Genomic DNA, 13,978 nt, shown 5'->3' on the forward strand with positions numbered 1-13,978 from the left:
AGCTGGTATTTTGGAGCCTTGCAGGTAGCCTCTGTGCTGGGGGTGTTGAGCAATAACAGGAAGAACGCATCGTCTCAAACTGTTAACAGCGTTTTCTGTGCTTGTGAACTTGCGAGTTTATTCTTCCAAGAACAACCAGCAAGAACGTTCTCCCCAAGAACACAAGTCCGTAGTTTGCATTCTTGGTATTGAGAAGCGCCCAGAGTGTCTAATCAGTTGGGAATTTGTCACGTACCAGCGGCTTGGTGATACAGAGCTGGCTAGGATAACAAAACAATCAGGTGCATAAAACAGCCCTGTGTAGCTAATGCAGCAGTTGCCTATACCAGACTTTTGTCTGAATCAGAACACTTCAAAATAATTGTGGGGAAATAACTTTATAGGGTCAGTGTAACGCTTATCAGTTCAATTTTCTAAGCACAAACGGACATTTGGAAAAACAGAAAAATGGGTTCCAATATCCAATTTTTCATTTTTTTGGATCTTTAACCTGTTTTTCCAATTTTCTTTTTTTTTTATTCAGAGGATCAGAAATTGAGAAAATTATGTAGGCGGGCTAATCATGCTAAATGTTATTTGCTTAATTCTGAGCATGTTGTAGCTGTTAAGAGCTGCTAATTGAAGGACCATAGACTGTTGCATTATGGTCTCCAGCCATCAGAGGCAGCACTGAGCAGAAAGAAATCGCCTACCATCTTGCATTTTATAGCAGACATTTTGACATGTCGCTGCATTACTATTTATATACTCTCTATGGCATTAATAGCACATTTAATTCATAGCACCAAGCATTGCATCCCATTCAGGTGAGCCAGTTGCAGGGCTCTGCTATTGTGCATGGTGGCTCATCAATAGCTTAAGGGGAAAATTAATCAACACAATTAATGTCAGCTGACAGTCAAATCTGCTCTCAGAAAGTTCTATTAACTTTAATGGAAATCACCTTATCAGAGTAAGTTTTGCTTAATGTTCCTGACATCCATTTGTTTTTCTCTTGTTCTGGGAAGTTAACTTTCCCTCTGATGAGTTTAGTATTTTCAACATTCTTCCATTAAAGAACTTAATGTGTATTGTAACTTAAATGAGTGGGTTGACTAGACAGCTCCTATAACATCCAATAATTCATACAGGTCTGCAGGATGGCCTTTGTACACTGACAGTTTTCACTGGTTGCCCTCATTCACACCAGAGTGCTCAGACTTGACCGATTCACCTGAAACGGGACTGTTGGCAGCTTGGGATCATGATGACTTTTCTTAAGGGGATCATTCACTGCGGAGATGCAAGGAAACCTAGGTAAGTATTTGCTGCTTCTGCTTTTAGTAGATGTTACTGCTTGTGCTTTTAGTAGAGGTCTTGGCTCAGGACAGTATTGTTGTGCTTGGCGAATGTCAGCAAGCTGACTAAGCTGCCCTTAATGCTTACTGTTTCTCTGACCAGTTTCAACTTTTCTGTTGTGTGCGTGACAAAGAGTCAGTTTGTTGGAAGCATGCATTTGTTGCAGGATCAGTATGGCTGTGCTGCAGATCTTCTGCATCTGTAGCATCCAAGCTATTTTATTTGTTTTCTGTTTGGCACTGTATTCTTTCATGCTATTGATGACAGAAGTGAATTATAAATATTCATTTTTGAATATTTAAAGTCATTTTTATACTTACAGTTTATGCTAATTTGGTCATAGTTATCTCTCATTTTGTTGGCATTATTTGTTTTTTTTCCTAATGGGTCACTGCATTCCAGGTAGAGGACATTATTGTGTATTGGTATAGGGACATACATGACTGACTTGCATTATTTCTGTGCAATTATTTACATAATGGACAAGATGGCTATTTTCATACATACGATAAGTATTGGTTGTATGTGCGAAATGAGAGCACCTTGATTGCCTCTAATAGCAACATGCATTGCATGCATTAGTTAGAGCATGTTTCCCTTGTATGAAGATACTATTAGTGTCTTGCAGCAGTTCATTTGAGAGTATGTCAGCCCGATTACTGAGCTTCAGCTCGCTGCTTGCATTGTGAAGTTTTCATAAAGAGAGTAGAGCATAACTGTACGACCAGAATAATCAGACACTTGTTTGATGTGTCTGACTGATCTGATGTTAACAAAGTACATCAAAACTAAAGAGAGCTGAAAGTCCGAATAGATGTGTCCCTATTTAGAGGCTGAATCCTCCAAAGGATGTGTTCCACAAAGGTTTGTCCCTCAGAAGATCTGAAGTCTAAACTGAGCCTGCACCTTTTCCCAAAATGACATGGTCTAACGATCTAAGATCAAAACTAATTGGACATTCATGCAGCGGTCCTCATCAACTCAAAAAGTAGAAGTTCAAGTCGATTATCAGGCAGTTGCTCTCAAACCTACAGAGTAGTTATTTGGGATAATAATAATAAAGTTGTTGTCTAGTTGGCGAGAATGTCTATTACTCCACTGTCAAAGTCCAAAAAGTAACTTTAATGTGACTCATTCAAAGTTTTAGATTAGCCTCAGACAGATATAAATCATCAAAACATAAAAATGTCAGTTCAGAAAGAGGCAGCAAAGGTTTTGTTTCCTATAAAGGAATGCCGGAAATAGAAGATGTCCCCATTGAAATGAAAGAATATAGTGTAGCCCAAATGTATCATGATTAATTACTTTGTTTGTATGCTATAAATAAAGAGCAGACAATCAATACCGAAGCCCAGAAAAGTCCAACAGGCTCACAGATTATTATTTTTTTTACTGTGCATGTATCATACAGTGGCAGTGTAGTTTAAGTCCTGTTCAAACCTGCGCTCCACTCCTTGTTTTTTTATGCTGGGTTCTGTTCATAAAAATAAATGACATAACCATCTAACACAGTTCACTCATACCTGCTGCTCAATATAGTGATTATTGGCCTATCAAAGTGATTCAAAATGATGAATGTAAACCTTTAGATTTAATGGTTTGGATCTTGATTACAAGTCACACAAACTAAAATTCCCTTGCAGAGCAATTTAAACACAAAGTCATCAGTTATCTTTAATAATTTGAGCATATAACTCAATGTGCCATCAGACCTTTCCTCATCTCCTTCAATTTACCTCCTGATAAGCAGTTGATTTTGACAGAATGAAGGAAGTTTTGGCATTCTCTCCAAGTCACACCATATGGCACTGCCTTGACACTCCATACCTCATGCTGGGTCTGGAATTTTTTCTTTTCAAGTTCCTGGAATAATATATCCTGGCAGATGAGGCAAAGTGTCCATCAGAATAGAAAAACATGATAGAAACGGATCCTCTCATTTCTTACCAAACAAGAAGAAAGCATAGGCCAGGCGGCGGAAAACCCACAATATAGTCTAACCTTGAGACGTGGACGCCAACAGCGTGCCCTCTTTTACATTATTCATATGAAAAACACAATTTTCACTTATATTTTATTCATTGTTTTTTCCTTAAACAATGGAAAGTCCTAGTGTGATTTTGACAGTGGTGTCTGACGGAGAGAAAATGGATGAGAGAGAAAGAGAGTATTATTACTTTCACCTGTGTTATTGATCGAAATTAAAGAACAGCCGCTGAAAGAATAGCTTTTTAATAATAACTTCATCAGTCACCGATGTCCTTTGTAAATCGTTGCATAATGTCCTTCATAAGAGTCTCAGAGGGCATACACAAAGTAGTATGGATGAGTGCAATGGCCTCTTGATGCATGTGTGGATATCCAAACCACTCCACTGCTGTGTGTATATAACACCTGATGGACAATGCCTGATGCTGATCGACAGCTGCTGACAAAATGTTATTGCAATATACAGTAGGTGATACGAATTATAGAACGAGTGATACTGGATTTCTGAGGCAGATACCAATGTAGACGTTTTTTTACATAACATAAACAAAACTTTTTTTTCTAAAGAATTGTAACTACAATATGTACTGTATGCTACTGAGCAGGACATTTTGTATTTAAAAAAATAAACTCGCCGGTGCTCTCTAGTGGACAAACTACGTTAAGAAGCCACTTTCTAAATGACCAGAAACATCTTGGGATTTAGTGTACAGCAGTTTTATGTCAACTAGCAGTCAACTTAACTACACAGACACTATATAATATATATCTTTAACAAGCCAATATACCTCCCTATAGGTATTGGCCCATCCAATTTATTAGTTATCCTTAACTGTAATCCAAATAATATTGAACACATGGAGTGGGCAACATAGCACACGAGTGAAACTGATAGTCTCGCTTTGCCAGACCTTCCTCCACCGTGGCACTGCGGAGGAGGGTCTTGCTAGTCCACACAGCATTCCGGCATGGAAGAAAAACGTGCTCTGGTTTATTGGCATTTCTTTGAACCAATCACAATCATCTTGCTAAGCACCAGGAAAAGCTGCGGTGCCACTGCAAAAATAGCCTCGGGAAGGAACTTGCTTTTGTGGAACATATGTACGTTCAAAAGTTATTTTAGTCGCGCGACAAAAAAATCTGATTGGACAGATAGTCTAGCTGTCTGGATTTACCCTGCAGGGATCTGAGAAAAAGTTAACCATATTCCTCATAAATCGACTGGAGTTTAAAATGCCAACACAAAGAAAGCCCAAAGCAACGGATATCTGGCCTAAATGAGTGAAATCCGGCGGAATTTCCGTTGGCAACGGATATATCCAGGAAGTGGAACATCAAGGATATAGACTAGAAACTACTAACAGTTTGGAGCAAGATATTGTTGTCACTTGAATATTACCCCAAAACGTATCCTAAACCCCTAGCTACCTAAGTGCACCTTATTCAGTCAGGGTCTGCAATGTTGACAAAGCTGAAGCGCAGTAAAAGTGTTAAGTGAGGTTTATCTGATTGAGTCAAAAGATTTTTTTTTTTCTAGAAACCAAATCCTATTAATATCATGTTTAAAAATATGTAGTGTGGTTGAAAAAAAAGAAAAATTAGGATGCAGTGGTAAATGGTACGTAACATGATCAGCTAACCAAACTTATCCTTAACCTTATCTAGTTGCTTAACTTTACCTTAGTCATACTGTATGTGCCACGCATGGCTATCGTCTAAATAAGTAATGCATTATCCAATAGCAAAATGTTTTCTGCGTTTTTCTTTCAATTGACTTAACATTCATAACACGGAGAAAAGTCAATAAGACCTTTTTTATAGAAATCATTGTTGTATCAGTCGGAGATACACTCAATTTAGTTTCTCAAAAGAAATGGTATTTTTGAAGTTTGGATATTTCTGAATATAAATTATGGAAAACTGCTTCTGAAATAACGTTGTTCATTGTGAAGAAGTTGCATCCGGCCATAGGGGACTTTTTTCATACTTTTGTTAAAACCTGTTGATGTTGCAGATGCTATAATAAACAGTTAATGACTGTGTTTACTTGAGGTAATACTATCTCTTATTTTTTTTGCCATATTTTACACAAATAAGAAAGTCAACCTTTTTCAATTCATCCTCTGAACACAGAAAATGTAGTCCGAACAAAAAAGAAATCCACGGAAACCCCAAGAGTTTTTCTAATTATCTTGAATGCCAGCAAAGTCAATTAGCGCTTTCTGTACGTTTTTTTTTCTTCCCGGTGGTGTCCAAAACAGATGGTAACGAAGGTTTGTCCAGAGACCTGCCTTTGTAACACAGTTGCAAACGGAGAAGTTCAGATGGTGGCATTGACAGGTCTGTTAAACGATAAGTCGTCTTTCAAAGGCAATAAATATGGTAAAATGCCAGCTAGGGTAAGCTGCGATACCAGCTGTCGGCCACAAGAACAAGTAACAAATCTCCGTTGATGGCTGGCACCGGACGAAGTATTCTGTGGAACAGATCTGGCCTCAGAGAAAACATAACCTTAATCTATCAAACATCAGTTCATAAAGTACTCCCATCAGATTTTTTTTTTTTCATAAAGTCACAAAAATACTGAAGAAATTGTCCATTTATCCCGTTTTTAAAGCATAGCCAAGAAGTACCTAGCTAATTGCTAATTTATACACACCTTCTCTGTCTGAAGTTTGGTGACCAACTGTGCTACTCACTGCTCATTAAACAATTGTTGGGGTGACCGTCGGTTATAAGCTTTCATTTTTTTGTCAATGAGAAAACCTTGTTTATATAAGTGAATCGACATTTAATTAATTTATATACAGTATTGCAGCGGTAATATACGTCATTGTAAACATGCCTTTATGAACTTATTATCATGCTTTTCATTTTAGTCTTCAATCATAAAAAACTTAAAATTTTATCTTTTTCTTGCTACATTATTGCCTTTCATATATTTAAGTGCTCATATTATACTCATTTTCAGGTTCATAATTGTATTTAGAGATTGTACCAGAATAGATTTATGTGTTTACATTTTCAAAAAACACCATATTTTTGTTGTACTGCACATTGCTGCAGCTCCTGTTTTCACCCTGTGTGTTGAGCTCTCTGTTTTAGCTACAGAGTGAGGCTTCTCACTTCTGTTCCATCTTTGTTGGGAGTCGCACATGCGCAGCAGCTAGGTAAGGACTGCTAGCTTAGTCAGTTGCAGAGTATGAGGGCGTGCCACGCTAGCAGCTAGGCGAGCATTATAACGTGTGTTACAAAGTGATGCACGTTCGTCACAGAAGTAAAGGCTGGACTACAATAGAGCTGTTTGGAGCAGTTTGTGAACAGTGTTTTCTGTTGGAGATAGTAAGTCCCTTTGTGGTGGACTTTGGGCTTTTTCACTAACAAGCACAAAAAAGATATATAACACAATAAAGGAAAGGAAAAAAAGCCAAAAAGCATAATATGAGCACTTCTATATACTTGCAACAGTAAGTCAAAAAAGTTATACAGCTGATAAATGTTGAAGTTAATTTAAAAAGAAGTGATAAACTTTATTTTTCTAAATCTCAAAAGCATTTAGAAATGCAAAGCTCTTCTGCTCAGACATTTTGGCGGGAAGAGAATGTTCCCCCCCTGGCTCTTTTCAGTGCAATGGGGGCCGGCTTTTCATAATGCTCACGTTTTCAGTCAGCTTTGAAATAAGTCACACAAATGCCTATGTTGCATTTCACTGAATGTCAATACACTGTTGTACAGAGTTTTACATACTACGCACGTATGTTAAAAATGGCAATGTCATTCAATAACAACCCTTATTTGAGCCAATCCATTGCATAGACCATATACTTTTTTTTTTTAAACAGTCATGTCAGCTCTTGAGATGTTAGAAAATCTGCATATTGAGTCAGCCATCTTCAGAGGCTTCAGGAGCTTAGATGCTGCTGTATTATTTGTGATTGAAATACAGTATGCAATATGTAAACTAGAGTTTCAGGCCATCCAGTGTTTTCTTTTTTCATTTAGTGGAAGCTTGCTGAACAGACTTTAAAATATGCCAGATTAAAGATAAATCCATGCATGCACTTCTAACTAAAAGTCAGACTTCGAACTAACAGGAAGACTTTGCCTAGCTACATACCATGTACACTGTGATGCAGCTCCAGGGGGAAAATAGGCAAGTTTAGAAGAGTGTGCTGTACAGTGTGGACCACAGTGTGGTCCGTTGTCATGATCCAATCCTGTCTGTAGGTGGATGAATTATTGGGAGAAACTTACAACCTAGTGTACATTCTATTTTCTTTTACAAAAACTCCGATATATTCAAGGAATAAAGAGCCTGTTTCTGTGTGTACAGTGGGGCACAGTGTACTCTGCTACATCTGCTTTCTAGTTTGATTTAATGTAATTGTAGTATGAAATATTGTCTATTCTACTCTTTCCATCCAATTGTATTTAATTATTAATTCATTTAATTATTAATCATTTATTTTTTTCCAGATCTCTGTTTTTGTTATTGTCGTGTCCTTGATAATTGGTAGCCTTTGAGTAATACTCCATGAATGGCATACAGTCCAGACATATTTTTCTCTGACATGTATTTTTGTACAAAAAGTGCCAACTGACAATTTATTTTCCATAATGTAGAGTAAGCAACATTTATCTTAAGGCAATACAAAAGAACATGTAGCATCTCTGCCCCGTCAGTGTACACCCTTCTTACACTGTTCTCTAGTATTAACTATGGTTTAGTAAACTCTCTTTTGTATACTGCAGTTTTGTGATAAATGATGCAATAGGTTGTAGCTTTTTTGCTGAGAAAAGTAGTACTCTTATTTATTTTGCATTTAATTTAAAGGAGATTCATCTCTCAGGAATCAATTTCAATAAAGTTGAACAACAAAGGCTCTTAAGCACATCAATGAAAAAAAAATTGGACTTGCGGATTAACTTAAAAAATACATTCAAGATCCCTTGCAAAGTTGCATCTGGGACAAGGCTCCTTAATTCTATTGCGTACATTTCTGTGCTGCTCCTTCCATTTATCGAAATCAGTCTTCACTGCGCTTCTTGTTGTCACAACTAATAAATGTAAACCCCTCAGGAAAGGATTTAAATGCCCTCTGCATGCTGCAGGTCTATTAAAGTCACTCTGCTGGGAGGGGAAATGCTGTTTAAACAAAGGGAAGTGACAGAACCGTGCCCATCATAGCTTTGGTAATCAAGCTAAGTCAATTGCAATGTAATTGTGCCTCTGATCCAGAGGATGGGGCTGAAGCATTAACCACACAGTGTTGTTCTGCTATTCTGTTTATGACAGATGTATGTCTAATGATAAAGCTGAAGTCATGGACTTGCATGATAATCGCATAATTGTAAATTCAATTTCAGCTCACATCAAAACAAAAATAGATACTTTCAATTATAAGTGGCTAGTTGAAAGCCTACTGATGTGTCTTAATTGTCTAAATAACGGTAAAGCCATCATAACAGCACAATAAAAAAAGAAAGAAAATAAGGTGGATGTTGGACTATTCTTCTGGAGATACAGTGTTGCCCAACTACTGCAAAAACCTGATCCCTAAACATCTTTGAACAATGTTTCAGGGGGGTTGAGATGTGTTTAGAGGAAAAAAAAAATTATTGGTAAATGTATCACAAAACCACAGGTATTACTCTGGAGATTTAAATTCCTTTTCACGCATAAGAGAGCAAGAAGAGGCACTTTTTCCAGCAGTGGCAGGGGCACGTCTCTTTTCTTTTTCGCTGTCTATTCCCTGCTGCCTGAGAAGTCCTGATAAGACACGCAAGTATCTGGGGAGGAGTAGCCTCAGAATGCTGAGGTGGGATTCAAATTGTTTGATGGAGTGACTGATTAACTGTTTTTATTTTTTATTTTTTTATTTCTCTTTTTTTAACTCCCTGGTTGTGTTGCTGTGGAACACTTACCTTTGAAGTTGTGATGGTGGTGCCATTGCAGTTTTTCTGCCAAGCCACTGTGAATGATGGTAGGGATTAAATTATTTCTGTCATTGTATTACTGGCAGACACATAATTTGCTCTCAAGCACAGCTACAGAAAACCCAGAATACTAGATTGCACATTAAATGTACTCCCCCCCCTCAAGACAGCCATTATAACTAGTTTTAATCTTACCAATGGGACTGTCATAAGCCCCGAGAAGAGGCCTTAGACGTTCTTTTAATTAGATCAATTAGATGTTTTTCGAATGTACCTAAATTAACTATGTTCTGTGTGTTTTCTACACTGTAAAATATTACAGACCCATTTAGTTATGTCCACTTATTTCTTATTTTTAACTGAACGAGCTTATACAAGTTGTGGATTTTGAACTCAACTTTATGAGTTTTTGAAAGTTAAACTTGCATTTATTCATTGGGTTGACTATTTAAAAAAATGTATGTGTTGTTTGAACTTGGGTATGTAAGTTAAGTTATCAGTTGAAAAAAAAGCGTGTGTGTGTGTGTTGCAACAAAAAAGAGCTGCCTTTCGAGTTTAAAATAACCTGTCTTCTTCCACGGCAAAGTTAAAGCATGGACACAATAAATTAATTATACACCGCCGATAAGTGATGTAGCCTATTCAAATTTCTACTAAAATATAACACGTGTTGCGGCAAACAAGAAAGCACTGATGCCCAGCGGAGGGAGTACCTGTCAACAACTTGTGAATTTCACTCTTCTCAAATTGAAATGGAAAGTTCTTTTCAAAAGTCAAACGTTTAGCTCCGCCCACATTTAGCCCAACCCCGATCTGCGTACTGCAGTCAGGACTGCAATTGGTTCATTGGCTGGCCAATTCCCATGATGCAAGGTGGTAAATAGAGTTGTGTTAAAATTTGCTGAAAAGTTTGCAGTTTGTTCGAAATACAAATGTAACTTTATGAATTCCGTTTATTAAACGTGTGTTTAGAATGTAGTGTTTTGTTGCCTGGTAATTGTCATTATTGTGCTGGTTTACATTTGTAACCATGAGTAAAGTGACTGTTACGTTTGATAAGAAGAGCTGGAGTATAACAGTGTTAGTCATTGAGCAGTAATAGGCTTCCTAAGGTATTAATCTGTGGTATGTCACTTCACTAGTGACCATTTTATGCCAAGTGATGCAAGATCAGCAGAGAGGCTGTTATTTCACATGGGGCCCCACCCGAGCACCCAAGTTATCTCCGCTATAAATGTGGTTATGTTGTTTTAACTTGAAACTGTGGGTTGAAATAAAGCAGAAAAGTATGTCTGTTATACTAGGCAAGGAAGGTTTCTTGCATTATTAAAAAAAATAAATTATTTGTTATAACTTAAAGTATGAAGTTAAACCAAGTACTACAAAGTTAAATCAACTAAAAGAACAACTTTAACAAAACTAGAACACTGTAGTTACATCAACATCATTAACTTTAATTTCTAAGTCTTCAAGTTGAGTGAACTTCGATTTTCAAGGCAGTAGGTGAACTTTCATTTCCAAGTTAAACTAACATGAAATGTATTACACGGTAGATGCATGCAAAACTCCCATTATATGAGTTGATTAGTACCTGTTATATAAAAGTTGCATTCTTTAACTATTAAAGATTATGTGACCATAGCATGAGACAGGCATGTATTTTAACAAGTAATGTTTAAGTTTAGGGTTGTAAATTATCTTTCAAGGGCAATGTTTTGGCCATCGTTAAACGAGAGACATTTCGATCAAAATTAAAGGAAGAGGCTGCTGATGTTCTCTATTTGTCTTATTGCCAACACAATCCATGAAAATACAAATTCTAATAATGTTTTAGTCCATCTCTTAATACTCTCTGACTTCAACCCCAAGCACTGGAGTTTTTAGCAAATGTTACTCAAACAGTAAATAGTGCATTTTGGGGATGTTTGCTGCACTAGTGAGTAATTAAGGCAGCAGGCCATATGTGGGATTGTCTCAAAAATAAACTACAGGAGCCATGGTCATTGCTTGATTATAAGGAAAATCTAGAATATCCCAGCCCAGCCTTATTTTTTATATACAATAAGCCATATACAATAAGCCATACAGCCGCCGCTTTTTATTAACTAACGTGATGAAAACAAGGTGGCTGCAAACACAGTGTAAAAAACAGTGTACACAGTTTATTGGAGGGTTGTTGTGCGACTAGTTTCTTTTGATAAACATGAATTAAAGCACTGTGCACAGCACCTCCCTGCACATTGCTGTTGATGCGTTCTTAATATTATACCATTAGGAAGGAACTGAAGATGATTTAACATCAAAGCAAAAACTGGACCTCGAAAAATATCTGTGCACCACCCTCATATCAATAGTATTACTTCCCAACATGTTACTCTGGCATCAAACTATTCCCTTTTAATGTAGTCATCCATGTAATCCTTTTTGTGGTTGGGGAACTTAATCAGACCACAGTATCCACTGTTTGCATTTTAAGACATTATGTCTTGATAAGTTTGGGGTCAAGGGCCTTTGTCGATGACTTTGTATCAGTGTTTTTCTGTACTAAAGAAGTAACTCTTAGAAGCCCTCAGTCACTGGCTCACAGAGGGAATACAGCCTCCCATTAGGGATTTAGCCAACCACCTTATTAATTAGCCTTTGCAGCTTTAGGCCAACCTGCTAACCCATTTAATGAGTAAATAATTGCTTCTTAGGTCTTATGTCATCATGTCTTTTATTAATATGGGAAGTTATCTCAAAATTACTCTTGAACCCTCGGAGTGTCAAAACGAATTTGGAGCAGAGGAGAGTTTGGCCCAAAGATCTTTCTTTGGGCTAGAAATCTTGGAGGATTGGTTCCAAAATAAGATAAATTCCGATTTGATTCCTTAAGGATTTTCAGAATTGTCGAAAGACGTTTTGACAAGGGATTGTTATCAAATAATTGGAAAAGTACATCCAATTTAAATATCTTTGTACAACTTGTACAAAAAGATAAAATAAATAATATATTGGCTCCATTTCAGTTGTCCTCTTTCAGTTGTTCACGGTTATTTACTTTGTTTTCACTTTCAAACTTGCACACCACTAAGCCTAATAGTTACTCAATTTGACTGAAAACTAAATCCTTGTATTTTTTACTAATAATAATGAACATACTAAGTACAGAAAGTCACATGCACAGTGATAAATAGATGCTTTATCAGTCGCCAGGGTCAAAGAGGCAGCAGAGAGAAACGGGTAATTCTAGTAACTCGTATCATTTTACATGTTAACTTAACTTTGAGCGATTCTCTATGGCCTTAGTGACTCTTTGCGAAGTGAGTAATAGCCATCCCTCTTTCCACTGCAAATCAATAACTTGTCTTTCCTGGTCTATAGCCGACTTGTGATTTATCTATTACAAATCAATGAGGGTTTTTATGAAGTTGATATCTTTGTTACACTGCACCGATGTGATGTCATCCATTCATTGTGTCAGCGTTGAACAGTGTTCCTCTGCAGTGAATCATGTCATGAACTGGATGTGCAATTTTATCTTTTAAAGTAGATGTTTTGTTTTGTTGCTAACTGAGTCTAAGAGCATTGGCAATCTGGGGCTGTTTGGGTGTCCGACTATATACAGGGAAGGTGCAGTGTGGAAAGCTGGACTTTTTTTGGAAAGCTCAATTATGTTTCTTATATCAGCCTAAAAATTTTTTTCAATGTATTGGCATAACAGAAGACTTAACACACAGTATTCATATTACATTGGTCAGAGTAGCCTATTGTCAATTCAGTAAGATATTGGTGGCAACTGTGTAACGCAGAGTAATGATGCATACTGTCAGCAGTTAAAGTAAAAAAACAAAAACATGCCTAATTTTCTGATTTTTATTAAGTTTCTGCTCTACAGCTTGGATTACATGACCTCCTTTCTCTAAATAGAAAATGTATACAAGCCCTGAAAGTTAGTAAATCTGTTTAAATCACCTTCTCACCTTATAAAATCTGCACTTCATTTAGTTGCTAAAGTAATGACCGTCAATGGGTTTGTAAATAAGCTACTTAGAGGACATTATGCTGGAAAATGTGCTAATTAGCAAGAACAATGCTTGCACTGGCAGCGTAAAAGCATCTAATCCTTGTCCTCTAAAGCTTAATGCTTGTCTTTAGTACGTCAGGGTCCATTCTCTAACATTATAAGGGTAAGGGAATCATTTATTTGGTGTTTGTGCCTGACTGTGATGCCAAAAAGTGTATATTCCTATGTTAATGCTGGAAGGCCCTTTAGATAAATGTGTCCAATATTAAATAGAAAAAGCAAAGAAAAGCATGCTGCTGTTTATACACCCCATCACCAGAAAGTGATACAGCAAGTGCATCCACTCACCTTCTTTCCTTCTGGATGTTATTCAGATGTTTAAAATATGAGAGAAGGGAAAACATGCTCCCTGCAAGTTGAGGAATCGTTTCAAACATATGAAACATTAATAATAACAATATGTTTGGGTTCCATAAATGGACCAAATATCTGAAAAACTGAGGAGAAACATTACCACCCTATTACACGTTACTATATGTAGTCATGCCATTGTCCTTTTTACATGATTTGCTTGTTTATCATCACATGACTGCAACACAGAAAATTTTAATGAAATGAAATAAGGACACAAGCCCAACTCAGCAAAAATGTGCAGAACAAACTGTCTATGTCCAAATGAGATGAGCAAAGCATGATCAGCCCTTCACC

The 13,978-nt window shown here is 37.0% G+C and overlaps 1 protein-coding gene across 1 annotated transcript in view; it reads left to right on the forward strand.

The window, feature by feature from the left end:
* Positions 1-657: 657 nt before the first annotated feature.
* Positions 658-13,978, forward strand: part of LOC114562369 (teneurin-3) — a 197,416-nt gene continuing 184,095 nt past the window's right edge. The window contains exons 1-2 of the mRNA XM_028588749.1: positions 658-952; positions 1,131-1,296. The gene's annotated coding sequence lies outside the window, so the exon portion shown is untranslated. The remainder of the gene's footprint in view (positions 953-1,130; positions 1,297-13,978) is intronic.

This window comes from Perca flavescens, chromosome 10 (assembly GCF_004354835.1).
Source record: "Perca flavescens isolate YP-PL-M2 chromosome 10, PFLA_1.0, whole genome shotgun sequence".
Classification (NCBI taxonomy): domain Eukaryota; kingdom Metazoa; phylum Chordata; class Actinopteri; order Perciformes; family Percidae; genus Perca; species Perca flavescens.